The 21,409-nt window shown below is 31.3% G+C and overlaps 1 protein-coding gene across 2 annotated transcripts in view; it reads right to left on the bottom strand.

Moving 5' to 3' along the window:
* LOC129976072 (glycoprotein 3-alpha-L-fucosyltransferase A-like) overlaps positions 1–16,041 on the bottom strand; it is a 37,911-nt gene extending 21,870 nt beyond the window's left edge. The window contains exon 1 of one of the 2 annotated variants that reach the window (XM_056089444.1): positions 15,983–16,041. The gene's annotated coding sequence lies outside the window, so the exon portion shown is untranslated. Of the gene's footprint in view, positions 1–445; positions 512–15,982 lie in introns of those variants that run through there. The other variant, XM_056089445.1, reaches the window with a different exon arrangement.
* Positions 16,042–21,409: the final 5,368 nt, after the last annotated feature.

Here is a 21,409-nt window from a genome sequence, read left to right on the forward strand (position 1 = left end):
TAAAAGCTATGAACTTGGCTTGGACTTGCTGATACAATAACGGAAATAGAGTTCAAATTTTATCTTAATCAATCCACACACACACACACATGCACGTATGCATATATATACACACATATTAGTGTTCAGTGAGCTAATAAAAACAAGTTTCAAAAATATTTTCGGCTTTTATGACCCCCATTTTTATAGTATTAAATATATTTCACAATTCTACAGAATCCTTTCCTCCTTTCATGCAAAATCACAATTTAATTAAATAGATCAATTAATGCTAACCAAAGTTCTAAAAATATTGAAATAGTGTATTGTCATCAAGCACATTCAATTGTACAAAATTTCAGAATTCTAGCAAATCAGTAAGTGAATGTAAAGTCAGATTATAAAATTACAATTTCACAAGCATGAAAAAAAAATTAAATAAAAGCCTGTAAAATTAAATACTTACAGAAAACTTGAATTTTCTTTTTTTGAGTTAAATAAAATAATGAAATAATTTGAATAATAAAGCAAAATTCCTTTTTAAACATACACAACAAGACGAATTTCTTATTGTAAATAAGTATAAAATAATGCGACATTTCATATGAAACGCTCTGATTCGAATCTCCAGCTTTGAATTTGATAAAACAAATGGAATCGCCAGAAAGCAAAACAAAAGAGATAAGATTATTTGAAGAGTTTAATCTACTTCATTTAAATTTTACTTTCTATTTGTAGAGCTAAAGGTCTTTAAAAAGGAGAAAGAAAAGAAAGAAAGAAAAAAAGGATGGAAAAAAAATGGAATAAATATTCAAAGTTGATGGTCAATAAGATTTTTCATTGTTATGTGTACGTAATTGAAATATCTCTTTTCTGTTAACATATTTTTACTATGGTGAATGTATCTATTATGCATTGATAAGAATAAAGATTAGAGATAAAAGATAATAGTGTGAAACTGGTATACCACATTCTTAATATAAAATTAAATACGTTTTTCAATCCTTTGCTTGATATTCTAAGATGTGATAGTAATAATAATAATATATACAGTACACTCCTGATTATAGGGGGTGCCAGCTCAGGTGTCGTCCTCGTCATCTGACCACGGTTCAAAATCACGAGGTCCGTCCCAAATAGCCCTAGTGTTGCTTCAAACAGGACGTTAATATAACTAAACTAAACTAAACTATCCGACCTAATGTGGAGGAAGGACAGGCCAAATAAAAAGAAAAGCTGGATAAGCCGGAGTTCTTAAACTTTCTTTGCCCCCAATACCAGAAGACAAAGTTTTTATACCAAAACTCACTGTTATAATATATATTTTCCCACTCTTTACTGAGAACTAAGCCCTCCATTTATCTTAAGCCACGTAGAATATGAAAGCGGCCGCGACCCAGTGAATCATAAAAACTGTTTGCCGGAAAAGTGTCAATTTTAAATAGGAGGTTATGTACTGGTAACATATATATTTATATACTTCACTGCAAGAATTTATCAAAGAAAAAGTAAGTTAAAGGATATAAACTGTTCTCATTTTAATATGAATTCTGTACACTTCATCGTGGTATATTTAAAGAAAACATTAATTATACCCTAAGAACAATTTACGAATGTATTATGCAGTTATAATTAGGAACAGCGGCAATGACTGGGTTAGTTACACACTGACTAAACAATGAACAACAGCAGAACGTTGCTCTTTTCATGTCACAACTTGCATTTTGCACACGACACGTAGGAGGATCGTAGCAGACGGCCTCTTCCAATGCCTTATCAATGTTGCCAATGCAACTCCTTGCCTTCCTCATTTAATTATGATTGTTAAGAATTCAGTTAACCACGTGGTTTTCTTGGGTGGAGCTAACTGCCACTCATGTAAATACCACGTGGTCTCATTGTTAATGTTAGTAATTTTTTTTTTCTAGCAGAAGAGAACTTGACTCGTGTGCTAAGGGGAGTGTGATCTCGGCTCTCTCCAGAGAAATTTTATGCGTAGTTCTCTAAGTCCACTGCATTATGGCGTAATCATGTGCCTTTTGTTGTTGATGTTACCAATAAACCATATAAAAGACAATCTGTGTCTTGAAGTCATTTCACCCAGACCACAATCTTCATTATCAATAAATTATTGTGCAATCAAGAAAAGTAACAATAATTTAATTATAATGATAAAAGAAAACTATGCCGGAAGTACAGAAGTCGGATACTCGCGAACAAGATACTCGGGAGTGTACTATATATGTTCACAATGCAATCTATCTAAATACAATGGCGGATTTGAGTATTTTGTGACCCTAGAAAGGTGCAATTTCGCTTTATATTTCAACGATTTTTATAAAATTGATGCTTTATTTTAAGTTAATTTGTTTATTTAATTAGCTCTGTAAAAATATGTATATATATTAAAATGTATGTTTTATTTCTATGTTATGTCTTCAGCTATTATGACTGCTGATGATCCGACATTCATTTTGTACATAACTGTTTGAATAAAAATAATTTCGTAAAAAAAAAAAAAAAAAAAAAAAATCCATTCCTAATTTACCGCTTAATATTTATTAGAATTCCTTTTCAAGGAATAATCAAATAGAATATAACAAAAACATGTTTTGTTCTTATTATATGTCTCGTAACATTTTTTTTTTCAGTTTAAATTATGGATCAAGAGGTTATTTCAAACTCCAAAGAATCCATATAATGTGGATTTTTACTTTCACATCTACAAAGTATACAGAAAATCTAGTAATCGTCAAAAAAATAGAACTCGAGATTTGGATGAATCTCCTCGCTTCAGACCTCCATTGAGTTCGAAAAACACATTTTTAGAAAATGTCCGTCGGTCTGTCTGTGCTTTTCTCTGGATGTGAACACGACAACTCAAAAACATTTTGAGCTAGACGGATGAAATGCTATATATAGTCTTTACAGCAAATTTATAATTTTCTATCAAATTTTGAGCGAAATCCGGGTAGATTAAGTCCATCTATCCTAATATAAGTTAAAATGATAAATACAAAACGAGGAGAGATAGGGGCATAAAATTTGTTACACAGGTCTATAGTGTAAAATATATATTCTTATAAAATTTTTGAACCGACTTTGTTAAAAGATTGGCCATCTACATCTGTCGGTATTTTGCCATGCATGTATATGCCATAACTTAAAAACGTAATGACATAAAGATATGAAAATTGGCATGCGATCTTGTGACAACACTTGTAGTCACAAAATGTCATGTGTCAAATGTCGGTTCCACTTGGATGGAAAAACGCATCTAAAACATAAATTCGACTTTCAGATACTATTAATTTTACGCCATAGATCAATGGATGTTTGATTAATCACCAAAAAAAAAACCAAGAATCACAGGATAATTCTGAAAAAAGTGCTAAATTCACGCCAAAATTTCCTTATCATTGTTGGCAATATACGGCACTCGTGGTCTCATCGAAGGTTTGCTATTTTATACTGGGGAAAGGGATAACATCTTTATTACATAAAATGCGAGAAAGGTTTAGGAATACCCCCCCCCCATGGTTACTTTCTTGTGCCCGAAAGAAAAGTATTATAATTGTCAAAACAGTTTTACCTCAGGATTTTCATTACATTTTAGATGACACCAGGTCTGCGAACGCGATAAGTTGGTAGGTATAAAACATAGCATATGAATTTACATATATATTTTTAATAAAATCCATCAACGGGAAGTTTCTTTACCTGAATACGTGAAAACATGTGGGCACAAAACCCGAAAAACGTCGAGCTAATAAGTGTTCGAAATCTATCTATCGTTCGAGTTTACACCATACTTTTATTGAACGAAATTTCTGCAATTCTACTAAAAATATAATATACTGTATAGGAGAGAATATTTAGTTAAAATTTCAGATCGATATCTGCATTACTTTTCAAACAATTTCAAAGGCTGGTCGAAAAACGGCTACAAGTACATTTTTATTTGAATACATGCAATGAAAAAAAAATCACATGCTAACAATTTCAAATAGTTCCTAAATGGTTGGTATTCACAACAAAGCGGTAATAATGAGTTTTCCGATATCTCAAGACAAGTATCGATTAATCGAAGTCTACTTTTTAATGATTTTTGAGAAAGGAGTGTCATAAGAGTAACTTTTTCCCTCAAAGTTCTAAGATATAAGGCTGGTATAGTGGTACAGAATCATTATAAAAGTAATTATATAGTATTTATGCTTTATAAATAATAAAATATGTTCTGTGTACCAATGAAGAAAAATAAACTTTATAGATGCGGTAAATAACAATACAGCAGTTGCATTTAAATGAATTAAGGAACATTAGAAAATAAGTATAAAATTAAGGTAATAAGAACAAATGCGTTTAATTCACGTTACTTTTATGTTATCAATAGATTTCACGTAGAAGAGGCAACAAAATAATTTAGTGTTTGTGGCCTCATATTTTTAAAATCCCAACAAAATTTTTTCGTTAAGATAATAAAAAGAAAACGGTTTTCATACACTTTTAATTCATTTCTTATTGCTTTGGCTCCATTATTTCATTTTGTGAAGAGGAATTTAGAATATCTAGCTTTCTTCATTTTGTAAACATCGTATTAATTTAGATTCGGACTGCCGGACAGACAGGCTTCCTCCGAAAGGATTACGTTCATCATTTGATAGAAATCAGCAACTGTGAAATAAAATTGATAAACCAAATTTCACCGCTTCGATGAATCTAAGCGTTTTTTTATTTATCGTGTTCAATGGCACCAAAAAAGTACTTCTCTGGTTTGGTGGCTTTTTAAACGGTGGAGATTCGACAAAATCGAATTCGAATCTGTTGACGATTATTATACTGTCTTTTTATATACTCCATAGAAAATAAAAAATAAAAAATAAAAAGATTTTTTTCTTACTTTTTAAACAACGACAAACGAATTTCTAAAACCATTTAATTATTTTTTATAATTATTTTTATCTTTAATTAAACACCTTTGTTGACTAACTGATTCACTGGGAATATTGCTCGTACTAATAAAATAAATCGTTCTCTCTCTTCATGATTCCTCATGAAAAAAATATTGATGAGCATCAAATCAATGCTCATAAGCATCAATCAAATAATGCTTAATGAGCATCAATCATATTTATGAGCATCTAATATCAATACTGTGCATTCGTTTATGAGTAATAATATTTTCAAAACATGCCATGGAAAAAAGTTTAATTTTTTACTGATTAAAATTTTATAAAAATCCTTCCAAAGTTACAAATTTCCATCTTCTAACGTATTTTCTTTCTTCTATTTTTAGAATTATCAAATTTGGTAACTCTAAGATAAACAGCCTGTTCCGCGGAGTGCCAATACATACACATTTCTTTATTAGTAGTAGTAATACTGCATTGTTTAAATTCTATCTTATCTTTTCTCAATTCCCTTACATTTCAGACATGCAAGATCTTTTTTTTAATAGAGAAATCAGCCTAGATGGTGGATTTCTGACTAGGCTGGGCTGAGAAAAGTTCCAGACAGGCTGATTAAAAAGGTATTAATAGTCTATTTGTCAAATAAATAAATAGAACTCCATAGAACAACTTGTAAGAACTCCAAAATATATTAAAACAATGTTAACACTTTGTAGAGAATATTATTCAATTTCATAACATCCAGTTAGTTATTACAGCATTTATTGTTGCTGTTTCGAATGGCCCTTGTCATAGACAAGCCCACAGACTTCAGAAGTCAGTGATTTTAAGCCAAAGGCGCGTCTCTTGCTTTTCAGTAGCACCATCTATAAACAAGAGTACAACTTAGCTACATACACGTCATAACCAATTTTACGGGGCGGACTTCATTCACACATCCACAGATCGTAATTTAGACCTGAATCAGAGAACGATCCCCCTGATCCAGTACCCCCAATGGTATTACTCTCGACATGGAGGCTTTTGTGATCACGACAGATTTATACAACAACCCCTGATCTATCGGGGGTTATGCTTATACGCGCGTGGGCCACCAAGCACGCGGGGAATCTTGAACTCACAATCTAAGGGACGCGAATCCAACGCTTTACCAACCAGGCTATCCCGGCCCTACAGTATTTATACACACTGAGATGAACAGTTGCATTTGTGAACAAGCGAGGATGAGATGTAAACATAAGTCATAACAAAATAAATAAAAACATATACATTTTCACACAGCTGCTAAAATAAGAAGTTAACCTGAAGTCATTAGCATGTTGGTTAATTTTTAAAAGTGTTGAACACTGAATTAAATTGACCATTTTATTAAAAGAGAGACCGTATAATATGTCCTGTCTATAGGCGCAATTTTTTTTTAACTCGCCATTTATATTAGGGCATCAGATATTACTAATATGGAATTTCAATAGTGCATCAATTTGATGTTAACGCATTTTCAATAACGCATATTTATTATTAAAAACAAGTAATATAAAAAATTTTTTAATCCAATTCCTACCTTCGCAAGAATTGAACTCGCATTCTTCACCTTCACGTGAAAAACGCTGAAATCCTTGTATTTTACCAATTGAGCTACTGGTTGCTGATTTCAGATGTCATTAAAAACTGCTAAAACTCTATTTAAAGTATTAAAAATTAATTAAATTTAATAAATAATCAATTAATATTTGAAAAAACTGTATTAACATCGAGTGTCATCCACTACAAGTTTAAAAAAAATGTGTATTTCAACTTGAGTGGATGAATAAAAAATATTTTATTAACGATTGAAAATTTGAACAAGATATGTTTGTCTGTTTGTTTGTTTCTTATGGCACTTGCCACTGACAAGCCCACTGTTACGAAGACAGCGATTTAAGCCTGAGGGGGAACGTCTCTTATTTTTTATAGCAGCGCCAACTAGGGCCAAGAGTACGACTTTGCCACTCACGCATCACTCATTCGCTTGCACAACCCCTTTTTACAGGAGGGCACATTCACACATCTCACAGATAGAACAACAGAAGAACAACCATGCCCAAACCGGGACTCGAACCCGGGACGCCCAGAACACGGGGAAGACGCGCTACCCCTATGCCAGGACGCCGGCACAAGATATGTAAATATATATATAGGGAGAGTGTGAACTAATAGAAGGAATTGAATAAATATATGTTTATTCAAAATATTAATCCGATATTTCTTTATATTGTTCTGAAAACTGCAGACATACAGAAGCAGTGATATTTTAAACTTAATTTAAATCCATTCAAGGCAATGGATTTTAAATAAAGTTGCGATGATATCTTTAAATTTTTTTGTAGTTTCCTCTACAGATATGTCTAATTTGCAACAGGTGATTTCTTTATTCACACAGTTGCGTTTATAGGAAAAAAGAACTATAGCTCCAAACCAGGAAAATAAATAATTACTAAATCCCAACTGATCTTTTCAATTTTTATTTGAACTCATTTCCTTATATTTTATATTATGTTGAAATACTTGATCTGCAAAAATTAAGTTTCATTTGAATTTAGAATACTGCCTGTTTCCTTTTTATGTGGTGATTTTCCAATCAGAACACATTTTGGAGCTACTAGACCGAAGAGAGCCACAGACAAGCCGCTTAAACAATGTCATTAGATTAATTGCCAAATAAATTATTAAGAATTCTATGAATCATAGAATAGCAGTCGTCGACCCACTGGTTCATCGGGATTTTTGATTAATTTTAAGTCACTTGGACTTAGCTTCATGTCCATGATTCCATCAAACTGTTAGATATTAAATCCGTATTCTTGTAATTAAATGTCTTATCTACCCATCATGTAGCTATTTGGCGCTGTACGTTTTTATTTCCATTTATAAGCTCGACATGACTATTCCGAAAGGAAAAGGACCGTGGCGGCTTCATGGTAAGGTCTCGGCTCGTAAGCCGTCGGGTTTCAAGTTCGAGACCCGATTCCACTGAAGAACCGTCGTGTAAGGGGTCTGTTGTAGGTTAAATCCGTCAGGGTCAAACGTCCTACCACTGGTATGGTGTGGAGAAAGGGATGCCAGCTCAGGTGTCGTCCTCGTCATCTGACTGCGGTTCAGAATTACGAGGTCCGCCCCAAAATAGCCCTAGCGTTGTTTTACAACAGGGCGTTAATATAACTAAACTAAACTAAATCCATAAACAAATGTTTGGAAATCCTTTTTTAACTGCTTTTTGACAAACATTTGTAGAAAACGAAGATATATAATAATAGTGGTACTAGAATTAGATTTTAGCCGGAGGTTTGAAAAGATATCAAGATGGCTGTTGTATGAATAGTTCTATCATTAAAAATACTATCAAAATATTTTTTGCATTATAAAAAGTATATAGTTAAAAAGGGACTTTTATTTTTATTGCTGTAATGTGATTTGTATTTCTGAGATATTGTTTAATTCATAATGTGGCCATTGGTACATCTTAATTTTTTTTTTAATTTTACGAAAAATGATTTTAATTTTAATTTTTATTAATGCTTCTGTATTATATACAATTATTCAAAAATCATGCATTCTAGGGTAAAGCTCTGTTTATCGAAAACAAGAATTTTTCTAATTGAAATTGATCTCATTACATCATAGATATGATAAAATTGAAAATGTTTGCTTCATTAATATTATACAATACAATTTTAAATTTCGGGATATTGTAACTTTTTATTTATTTGTCTTGCAAACTATACAGATAGCAAACGTCTAGTAAACTCTACAGCAATTTTAAGAAAATATGATATCGGTAATCATGATGTCGGATTCGGAACCTAATAAGCACGTTGCAAGAAAAGGAGAACGTTAGTTTGTTCTACTTTTCAAGATACCTAAAGTTTCACAACTTTCTAATACAAAAGTGAGTAATATTTTGAATTTGAAATTGCTCGGTAAAACTGTTAAGGAAATTTCGAAAGTTTTAAATCATTCCGAAGTATTTTTTATCGTATATTAGTAAGTTGCCATATGAGCCGAAATCTCGTTCGAAAAGACTTCCTGTGACGGATGTTTGAAATGATAGGCGGATACAATGATTGGTTTCAAGTCAGAAAATGTCGGTTCACGAATATGATTACGCAATATATATGATCTACGCACGTTATATGATGTACGCACGTTATATGATCAACGCAAAAAAAAGGGGGGGGGGGGGATTGCAAATTACTATTCTTAAAAGTTTACATTAGTAAGAAATTAGAACAGTCTCGTAATCATGTGTTATATGATGATAAATTGATGGCTTTTCTTTTCAGAGATCGGAAAAATTGAACTTCGTTGAACCTGACGGAAATATAAAATATTATTTACGAAAAAAGATCAGAATCTTTTTCAATAGCCAAAATGTTGGTGGATCTGAGATTTAATGGGCGGTTTTCCGTTTCAACGGTCAAGTGAGTTTGGCTTTTTAGATGGTCAACAGAATTGTTCTAAATACATAGAAATATTAGAAAACATGTTATGTTATTTGAAGAAAACGTAAAGGGACGAAATTAAGAATATCTGCATAATAATAATCCCGTCCATATAATTGTTCATGAGTGACCATTGATGAGCCCTGATTTTAATCCAATTGAGAATATGTGGGGAGTTATGTCTCTAGAAGGAAATTTATTCAGTGAATGCTTTGAAGGCAACCATAGAAAACGCATGGTACAGCTTCGGATCAGAGGTATTATGAACCTAAATTATGGAACCGATGGAAAAATGTGTATACCATATCATACTGAAAAATAGCAAAACTTTAAACCATTAAGAACACTGTATTAAGCCCCTTTTGTTGAAATGTAATATATTGGCGCATTGAAAAGAGGCTGTCGCCTCTCCATGGCCGAATGGTCAAAGCACTGGTCTCATAATCAAGAGATCGTAAGTTCGATTCCCGCTAGAGACAACGTGATTCACAGTCTGTGTAAATATTTAATTCTTTTATTTCATGCTCCAGAAGATTCTGGACGTTTCTTTAGTTTACCAGACAAGTGTTCTGGACTTTTCTTTCTGTCTCCAGAAAAGTATTCTGGAACTGTCCCTGCTAGTATAAAAGCAGATCTGTCAGTCACTGTGTTCTGAGTTCAGTTAATAAATTGGTTTAGCTCTACTTCTTGTGTGTGTCATTGAGTTCCACACTAAAGAATCTACTTGACAATATTCCATAAACTTTTGGGAACCTAATATTTTCGTTTTGTTATATAGTTGAAATACAAATTATTATTTTTTTTAAATATTTCTTTGAGTGCAAATTAAATATGGTTTGAACAAACATATTTTTAATTGATTGTGTGTCTTTCTGTTGTGCTAAAACGATTACTTTACTAAAATTTGCAAGCTTTTAAAACAGAGAGTATACTACAGAGTACATTTGTTCGAGGGCGTCGATGTGAAGCGCGAAACATTGTTTTTAAATTTTTAAGTAATTAAAAGTTAGCACACTTTTTGGCATTTTTCCACAATAACTTCCGAAAATATTAATGCACAAAAAATAAATTCATACCTTTCAAAATTTAAAAAAAAAAAAAAAAAATGTCTTTTTAATTATATCAATTTAATCGCCGTACAATATTTTTCTAAATTCTGACAGTTAAAAATAATAATTTTTTGCATGATTTTCAACAATAGTTGTCATTGATCAATGTAATTCATGCCGTTTCCGCCTTTTCATCAAATACTTAATAGCGTGATTTTTCTTTCCACTGCTGAAAGTTAACGATGACAAATTTTGCCAATTATCAACACTGTTCACATATGAGGAATCAGAAAGTGACATTACATTATCGCAAAAGACAAAAACCGTCCTAAAGTATATAATTTAGACACTTTATAATGTCATGAAATGCGATTTCATCTGGAAGTTTCATGTACACAATACACAGAACAAGATTATTAAAATAGAACGACTTCAATGTCTGTCATAATTTAATGCTTAAAAATATACTGAAGGAAATACTAGCATCAAATTATGCATAAGAGATTTAGTTGGAATTAAATATAACCAATAGTCCAGGTAAAACTTCAGTCGCGAAAGGTAGTTGGTTAATCATAAGATTAGCCTTTCGCATTTCAGTGTCAATAATCTGTGAAAACCAAGAAAAATCATTTTGCTTTCAAGCTTCAGGAATATTTCTAAGTAACAAATTACCAGCGATCTACCAGATCATTGGAACTTATCCAAATACTGAGCCAAATCTTCTCCTGGGTCACTGAGTGCATGTACCTAAAATAAATTGTCCTCTAATGTTCTCAATAAAGCAGCCATTACCAAAACTAAGTCCACCAGTATTCCTCCGAGTCGACTTATTGCTCGAAAAAGCTCAATAGGAATCGAATACAGAAAGGTTTCCCGCCACAGATGGATCATAAAATAAGCTTTTCTCTGTGGAATTCCCATTTGGGGGTCAATGGACTAAAGAGATCAAGGAAAATTCCTTTATTTCCTATTATTGTGCTCTCTTTCATAAATTACTGGAGATCTACCATACCGTTATAGCCAATGCAAATGTTCGACTGCTTGTCTCATGGATAACTGAGTGAAGTTGTATGTCGTTCAAATTATCTTTTAACACTTACATTCAAATTATCGTTAAAAAAATTGAATAAACCAGTATTCTATTCAGTCAACTTATTGTCTGTAAAACTGGACTAGCGATTAAAAATAAGATTTTGTTCCAGAAAACCTTTTTTTTTAAAAAATATAAATTTTGTCACAATCAATAGTAAATACAATATTTAATTATGATGGAATTCAAACTAATTTCATTGTTCCATCAAAACATTGAATCTTGTGAACATTGAATCTTCTTTTGGATGCTATATAATAATATTTTCGCTCCTACTTTTATTTCGTAATCTATACCTGTTTTAATTTGTTCACGTGGTAATTTGTAGTAGATTATTGCTACCACATTGATATTTTTCAACTTTACAAATAACGAAATGTGATTTTAAGAAATATAGTCAATATTAGTTGATAAAAGTTAGACGCTTTGAAAAAGTCAGACGAAAATTAATCTATGATTTTTACTCAAAATTTGAAAGATTTCTCTATGGTATAAAACAAAAAAAAATTTAAGAAATCAAGCACAAGAAATTTGTCGGTCTGTCCAAGTTCAAATGAACATGATAACTACAGAACGGTAAAAACTAGATGGGTAAAATTTATTGCGAAGCTTTATAATTTCTAAATGAAAGATTCTTATGAGATTTTGAACTAAATCCGCCAATGGATTATTCTCAGTCATTGGCATGCATTTAGACATGATAATTACAAAAATGCAATGACTTGGGCACATGAAATTTGGCACAGAATTTTAACACATAATAAGTATCTCCCGTACTAAAATTTGAATTAAATATGTCAATGAGCTGACCGTCTGTCTGTCTGTACATTCACATGATCATGACAGCTCAAAAATGCACCGGTTTAGGTAAATAAAAAATGTTTTGATTGTCTTACACATGTTCTTATCAAATTTTGGTTTCAATGTCCAGAAAAAGAAGTCCATAATATACATTCGTTATTATTATTATTATGAATCACAAATGTTCATATGTCTGAAATCCTCTGAAAATAAAAATTTAAACATCCATGGCTTCCTGATGTTGTTCAAGGCTTTTTATTCTGAGGAAGAAAGGATAATACACCGGACCGAAAATTTCCATAAAGGAGCTTGGGTGCAAAAGAGCTTAGGGGGTCCCGGAAATATTTTTTTCAAAGATAAAAACAAAAGGATTAAAAATAAACCTTTAACAAATTTCATGAAAAATATGTTCAATTAAATAGTTTATTTGAACTTTGGTGCCTTTTGTAGCGCAAGATGTATAACTTTTGCAGCAGCTGTGGTGTGTAGCCTCATAATTAGAAAAAAATTAACAATTTATTACTTTTAACGCTGTTGAACAAGGGGCCCTAATGGAAGATAAATGCCTTTCAGACGTGCTTTCATTTTTTCCCTTATTACATATTCCTCAAAAAATTTTTCCATTCCCATATTAAGTAACAATTCGATGTGGTCATTGGCAATTGTGTGAAGGAAGTTTCATAGAAGTACAGCAGTTATCATCGAAATGAGTCACCACGGTTAGAAAGACTCTTCGGGGACTTTTCTACCACAAAGTGGTCTCAAAATACTTCCCTGATTACAAACAATTATGGAAAGAAAATTATAATTTCATAAATGGTTATTTATATATATTGTAAAGAAGTTTATAAAAATTTACCAGAACTACTTGCATCAGTCAATTTCAATGTGAGCGCTCAAGGTATCTCGAAGAATGTCAAGGTGTTATTCTAATTTTCACCAAAGATTGTCCAACATTTTGGCTGTCACACTCTCCTAACTTTGAGAGTATCAATATCATCAAATGGCATACCAAACACTTTGTCTTTTATGTAACCCCAACCCCCTTGTATGCTTTTATCGCATTCTCTTACAAAAACATTTGTCTTGTTGTCATCTATTATCAGTACTGGAATCTGTGTTACAGGCTCACCAGAAAAATTTCGGGAGCGCTACTATGTAATCAGTGCTATGTAACCTTTTATTTTCAAAAATAGAAAAAAGAAAAGAGAATGTTTAGTTTTTGATGGTCATGCCTCCCCCCCCCCTCCCCCACCTGGCCTCTCTGTCAGGTCCGGCCTGATAATACTTTTATCAGGAAGCATGTGAGAAAGTTTCAGTGGGACCACTTCTGCTTGTTTTTGATTTAATCCTTTATGTTTTCTGCTTCTTGCCATGGCCAACGTTACTTTCGCGAACATGTACCTAATTCGATACGTACCACCAGTATGTGACCCACAACCTGCTGCGTACCACAACTTGGTACCCCCTGATCTAAATCATAATACAGAAACAGATTCCATACATAAGGGCGTGATCACGAATTGTTCTAAATATTACGTTGGAAATATGGTATTCCAATCAAGTGCTTCGTTCTTTTTTTAATTCGGCTCTTCTGCATTTATGTATAGGACGTGACACCGAAACCTTAGTTTTTGGAGCACGGCCAGTTTTGCTTTTTATAATTACGGCATTGACTAAACCATTTAGTATTCTAGTAACTTGAATGAGGAAATGTTATTAGCATCACAAAGTGGTATTCTCGAGCTTTAATTGGACGAAGCTATGCAATGAAGAACCAGCAGCCGTTTTACGAAAACAAATTATACCTCCGTTAGAGTTAAAAGAGATTCAAAAAAAAAAAAAAAAAAATGATGTGACGTGAAGTATGTCAAGTGAGTTATAATTTATTCCTTTTACATTTTTACATCAGATAAAATATAATAATATCTAGGTAAAAACTTATAATAAAAGCAATCATTGTTTAAAAGGAATCTTTTATAATTTTCTTAAACTGCAATGCTTATCATTGCTGTATAAGAGCTGGGGTATTTTATTTCTGCATATATAATCACTATATATTCAAATAAATAAAATATTTTCATCGGTGAGAAATGTTTTACAGTTATATGCTAAATCTAAATTGTACTAAAATAAAATGCTTACATTTACTGAAATAATAAAATTTATTCTGTATTATAAATTCATAAAGAAAATCTAAAACAAGTAATATGCCGCACAGATAAAAATATCAACACTAGTGAGGCTTTGGTCTCTTTTTGTTTTGTTTTCAAAATTATTTAATTAAATTCTGTTAAAAAAAGATATTAAATCGCAGAATTTGATCAAACAAAAAGTAATTAATAAATAAACTGCAAAAGCAACTCTGCTTAACTGCATTTTGGCGTCTTTAATTATGAGTATTTGATAAATAAATTGATTAGCATATTTTCATTATTTTTTCGGATATTTAGTAAAACCCAAACATATGCTTATATAAAAAAAATATGCTGCATTAAAAATTAAACAGTTTTGATTTTGTTGCCGTTGGCACAAAATTCTTTGTTAAATTTCCATTTCCAATAATGCACAAATAAGTACATTTATTATAAATTGAAAATATTTTAAATATTTGCTAAATTAAAAAATGAAAAATAAGCAAATTTCAAAAAAATATTTATAGCATTGTATTTTGTAATAAGAAAAAGAAATGGAAATAAACATTAAAAACGACTTTCCTTGTAGTTCTTTAATTTAAATTATTTGACTAATGATTACATTTAAATTAGTATACTTATGACTAAGAACAAGAGATTTGATGCCACGAAAACAATAATACAATTCCGTAACAATAATAGAAAAAAAAAACTATTGAGATAAAACTAAATAATTCATTAGTAAAAAATCAGACGATAAAAATTTGATTTAAAAATTTGTTTTCAATCATTTATTATTTAATGAAGATAAATATTATCTCAAATCAGTAAGAAGTTATTAAGTCTAGCATAAATTTACGTAACTTTTTACACAGAACTACCGAAATATTTTTTTGTTTATCAGTGTTTCGAAATCAAAATATTTCTTCTACAAAATACCTTAGAGATTAAAAAAAATTAAAAAGAGATGAAACTGAAATAGTGCATGTATGAAAAGCAGACGATAAATCTGAAATAAAAAGTTATCATTTCTTTTTTATTAATCATAAAAAAATGGAAGATAAATATGTTCTCAAATCATATAACAAGTGCAACTCCAAGCAACAAAAAATGGAATTTTTTAAAATAAAGCTATAAAAATATTTTTTTGTGAGTACATTTGTGAGAAAAAGAATTATTATTTTTCTTTTGAAAACAAATATAGCAAGCATTGTAACAAAGGTAATAATAGATCTTCAATGCACTTTTCTATTTAATTGAATAAGGAAAGTTAACAGAAATTTATGACAGAATATTTAAAATTAGAAACTTTTATTTGAACCAAAAGAATAAATCTAACCGGAATTCTTTTAAAAAAAGTGGTCCAATTAAAAAAATTTAAATTCCGTTATTTTTTGCCAAGCGATTTTTGGTTTCCATAGGCAACGAATTAAAACGATTCAGCTGTCGCTTAATTAATTTCACATTGTAAGCGTATACATTCATTGCAATTCTAAATTTGAAAGAATTGAAGTATAAAAACAATTTGAGAATTTCTTACCATATCTAGGAGCAGCCGCGACTAGTGTGGACGCGCAGAACTCCGCTCCCGCTCGCCGGGTCGATGGGGGAATCGATTGTTTTTTTACCCAGGGTGCCTTTCAGTTACTGACGCCCTCTGCCGCCAGGTGTGCACACCCAGGGGACGTGTTTTTGTCCGAAGAAAGGAAGGGCACATTGCCCCTTAAAAGAATTTTGTTTGTATTGTTGGCCTTCTGGGTGCTATTGGAAATGGGGGCAGCTTATAGAACCATAGAAAGCAATTCAAGTAGAAATGAACCCAGCTTACGTCATAGCGAAATCCCAATCGGCGAAAATGCTATTTATAATTCGTTTTGATTTTTAACAATATATATATATACTCTAAAGATTTTAAGATTTAAAAGAAATATTCATTTCTATCTATAAATCTGATGTCTCATGCATAGGAAATTAAAAAATATATTAGCATTCATTTCAATTATGAAAGCAACAAGTCTTTCCCTTTTCTTTCTTTTACGCGTATATTAATTTAATTTTGCTTGTTTTAAGTTGTTAAAAAGTGGAATTTTGTAATCACGTTCTCACACATTTTCAGCGAAGACTAGTATTAAATTGCAGTGCACTTGTGTGTTATCGATGTCAATACAATACTCTAATATCATCAAACTTAATCAAATTGTAATTGAAAGCGAAAGACGCGTTTTGAGGAAATAATTGATTAGAAAATACCAGAATATTTACAGTTAATAAATCAAAATGTAGGAAACAATATTTAAAAATAATATTTATAAAAGTCTTAGTAAATATTGTTCATAAATCCAAGCACAAGATAAATATGAGATATAATTTATTTGTCTCCATCACAATATTTCTCCTATTTTTAGTTAAATTTTAAAAAAAATCGATTTAATTTCTCATTTAAAAAATCTAATTTATTTTTCGTAAACTTTAATTCGACTTATAATGACTTAAATTCTAAGCTAAAGGCTAAAATGTGTGTAAGGGGGGGAGAGGTTATGATTTACCAAAATTTTCTCGCATATTCCAATAAAGGTGTTATATCAGAGAACGCCTTGTATGAAAGGCATACTATAATTACGGAATATTAATCCTTAACGTGAATTAACCCTTTAAAGGACCATTTTTCTCTAGTCATATTATGTTAAAATATTTTTAAGTTTGAAATTAGAATAAGAAAAGGGATTCATTTAGCTTATGAGATACATTTAATTTGATTACTTACTTAATTAATAATTAAGTAACAAATCAAGACACATCATTTTGTCTGAGATAAAGAACTGAAGCATCTAAGTTTCTGACTTACTAAAAAAATGTGTCAGAATTTATGCCAACCTACATAAATTCATACAAAAAATTGATAAATTTGGTGGGAAGTATACTTCCCACGGCCCTAGAAAGGGTTAAGCAATTTTACTGAATTTACTTTTGGATCTTTCACGAATTTCTTGGCTGTTAATAGTATCTGTAAATCGAATTTGTGTTGCAGCCGCGTTTTCCCAACAGAATTGAAACAAAAATTTCACATAAAACTACAATTGTAATAGTAAAATCTAATACTAAATGTGATATATTTGAGTCATTGCATTTACATATTCATATTTCTAGAAGAGTTGACAGATGATCAACTCTTCTAGATTTGGTTCAAAATTTGATAGGTTTCTACACTATAGATATTAAATATGAGTACCGAATTTTATACATCTCTCTCTCTCTCTCTTCGTTCTGTAATTATCGTGTTAACTTAAATTGGAGCAGCCGTACAGACGGATTTTGAACTGGGGGCGTTCTCTGATCCAAATTTGGTGCAAAGAATTTATACCAAATTTGAACCATCTAGAGTAAAGCGTTTATGAGTTATTTTTGTCATAAACAGATAGACGTACATTTTTCAAAAATGTGTTTTTCGAACTGAGGAAGGTTTTAAACGTGGAGATTCGTCAAAATTACGAGTTCAAATTTTTTGACCATTTTAACCTTTTCTAGGGCCGTGGGAAGTATGCTTCCCACCAAATTTATCAATCTTTGTATGAGTTTGTGTAGGTTGGCATCAGTTCTGACAAATATTTTTAGAAAGACACAAAATTAGATGCTTCTGTTCTTTATCTCACACAAAATGATGTGCCTTGATTTGTCACTTAATTATTAATGAACCAAATTAATTAATTAATCAAATTTATCTAATAAGCTAAATGAATCCCTTTTTTTTTATTCTAATTTCAAGCCTAAAAATATTTTAACATAATATGACTAGAAAAAAATGGCCCTTTAAAGGATTAATTTAACCATGTGAATTGTTTTTCATCAGTTACTGCTTAAGACAACAAAAGATTAATTTTAAACAATACTTGCACAGTAAGCATAGAAAATTCTGATTGGTTAACTATGTAAAGCAGCAAAATTAATTCGAAAATAAAATTGGTAGAATCCTTTTAGCTATTCAGACTCAGAGCTCTGGTCAAATTGTAGTTTGCCATATGGGGGGGGGGGCAGATAACCATTAATAACGTATCTAAGGATATTCACATTAATAATAATAATAATGGCGGAATCTTTGATGAGGTTGGAGCTGTGGAATTATGTCGTGACTTTCTCGTAAGCAAAGTAGATATAGAAAGGGATCATCAAAAAATTCTACATCGAGACTTTGACGAATACCCAACTTTCAGACCTGCATCCGAAAAGCTTTTGGAAATAATTTTTGGTCTTATGTTTGTCTCTGAACACGATTACACATAAATGCTTTTGAGAAAGACTGTTGAACGTTAATATATGGACTTAACACCAAATTTGTGTATTTTAATCATATTTTGAAATAAATATATTCAGAGGAAGTCTGCCGACGTCCTGGCATAGGGGTAGCGCGTCTTCCCGGTGATCTGGGCGTCCTGGGTTCGAGTCCCGGTTTGGGCATGATCATTCTATCTGTGAGATGTGTGAATGTGCCCTTCTATAAAATGGGGTTGTGCAAGCGAATGAGTGATGCGTGAGTAGCAAAGTCGTACTCTTGGCCCTAGTTGGAGCTACAAAAAAAAAAAAAAAAAAAAAAAAACCAAGAGACACTCTCCCAAAGGCTTAAAATCGTAACAGCGGGCTTGTCCATGGCAAGTAGGGATTGCAATACCGGGATACAGAATACCGGTATTTTGAGCCATTTGTACAATTTTGTAATACCGGTATTCACAAGTTTAAATACCAGTTTTTCGGTATTTACTAGAAATTTTTATAATTGTCTCCACTATACGCTCATGGATCCCAACATAGCAAAATAGTATGCGTTTTTGTTTTTATGTCTCCCTAATGGGCGAAATTAATTAGCAAATTAATGGCTTAATTAATTGCTTAAATCTAAATGAGCAAAACATGTATTATCCCTGAAAGATATTGTATCCATAACGACTGATGGAGCAACAGTTATGAAAAAAGTTGGGAAGTTGATTGGTGCAAATCAGCAATTGTGCCATGCTCATGGAATTCAATTAGGAGTAATAGATGTATTATGCCAAAAAAAAATAAAGAACAGAAGAATACAAATACTCTGGATATAGAAACTTCGGATTCCAACTTTGAAGAGAGGAAGAATGTGAGTGATCTTGGCAATGAAGATAATGACAATGTAATTGTTGAAGAAGATATTGCTAATGAGGATGGAGTATTAACCTATCAAGAATTGCTTCCTATAATTTACAAAGTTCGAAAAATTGTTATTTAAACGTTCCCCTATAAAAGATGAAATATTACTAAAATACATACTAACTGAAAATAAAACAAAATATATGTTAATATTAGATTTGAAAACACGCTGGAACCGTTTACTCCTAACAGCACACATCACACTAGAACAGCACACACCACTATCTGAAGATTATATATTACATTGAAAAATCGCACAGAAAAAAAGGCATATCGAAATAGAAAATGTCTTATGGTATTTACATAATTATAATGAATTGAAAAATGAAAATAAAAAAGAAGAAAAGAAAATAACCAATTCAAATCTGATGAAGTTTATAGTAAATTTTCTTAAAATTTTTTACACTCAAACCTATCGACATTCAGAAGAATTCGGTACAGTTATCGAAGATAATGATGACACTAATGTCGATGGTGAAAAGGAATTGTCTCTTGAACAAAAATTAGAATTAGCGATAAATAAGAAAATTTCTACGAACCAAAATACAATACAGAAATAAGCTATATCCAAAACCATCTGATAAGAAATCGATTTATTTGAAGATGAGGGATTTAGAGGTAAATACTTGGAAAAAGTATATCGCGCATTGCTAACAGTATCACTAACTGTCGTAGATGCCGAAACAGCGTTTTCGACAGCTAGTAATTTTTGCACAAAATTACATTTCAGGCTTAATGACAGTACAATTGATGCATTATGTTTTTTAAGATCACATTTCAAAAATTTGTATTTGTACCACAGACTGAATAGTGATATTTACAATTTTTTGTGATTTAAATAAATGAGTTGTTCCTTTACTTTTTTGTGATTCTTTATATATTGTTATAATTTATAAGTTACAAATTATTTTTTGTAATATTTACCCTTTCTAATAAAACTGGCAAATAAAACAAAGAAACACGTGTGCTTTCTTTCTTTTTCTAAAATTTCTAATACCGGTATCCCGGTATTAAGATCTAAAAAATACCGAATACCGGTATTGAAATTTTGGTCCGGTATTGCAATCCCTAATGGCAAGTACCATAAGAAACAACAGAGGAAGACTGTCTGTCAGAATATAAATTAACAAAAAGAAAAGAGCTAGATGAATAAAATTTAACATAAATTTAACATCTAAAGAACAGATCTGTAGGAAATTCGGAATTAAATCCATCAAAGGATTGAACGCCAGTTGGTATGTTTTTCCATAAGCATATAAACGCGATGACTAAAATACATAAAATTTAGTATGTGTATCAGTCACATCACAGCGATTAATCGCCAAAGATCGCTTCCCACGCGTTCCAATGGCATAAGGCCAATAAAACACCTTTATTAGAAAATATGCGAGAAAGTTTCGGCGAGATCACTCTCGCTGGTTTTCTCTTGGGAAATACAAAGTGAAGTAGCACTTTCAAAGATTTCTCTTGAAATGGAGAATGTTGAGAAATAGGCGATTAAATATGACATATCTAAGACTCATGAGTTTTCAAAGGAAATAAAAATTCACAAAATTAAAAACTGTGGTTGAGGCTGGAGGACTGATTCCTTGAGTTTTCTAATCATTTTAAATATATAAGTAAATGGAATTAATAAAACAAGGTAATCCCTCCTTTTTTTTTTAATGATAAAAGTGTTTTCCCTACTAACATATAAGAAAAAGTAATTGTGTGAAAAATAGGAAGCCTAAATGTCTTAATCCAAAAATGTCTCAGACATTTAGTGCGAAACCTAACTTTCATTTAAATCACATTT

The sequence above is a fragment of the Argiope bruennichi genome, chromosome 7 (assembly GCF_947563725.1).
Source record: "Argiope bruennichi chromosome 7, qqArgBrue1.1, whole genome shotgun sequence".
NCBI lineage: Eukaryota > Metazoa > Arthropoda > Arachnida > Araneae > Araneidae > Argiope > Argiope bruennichi.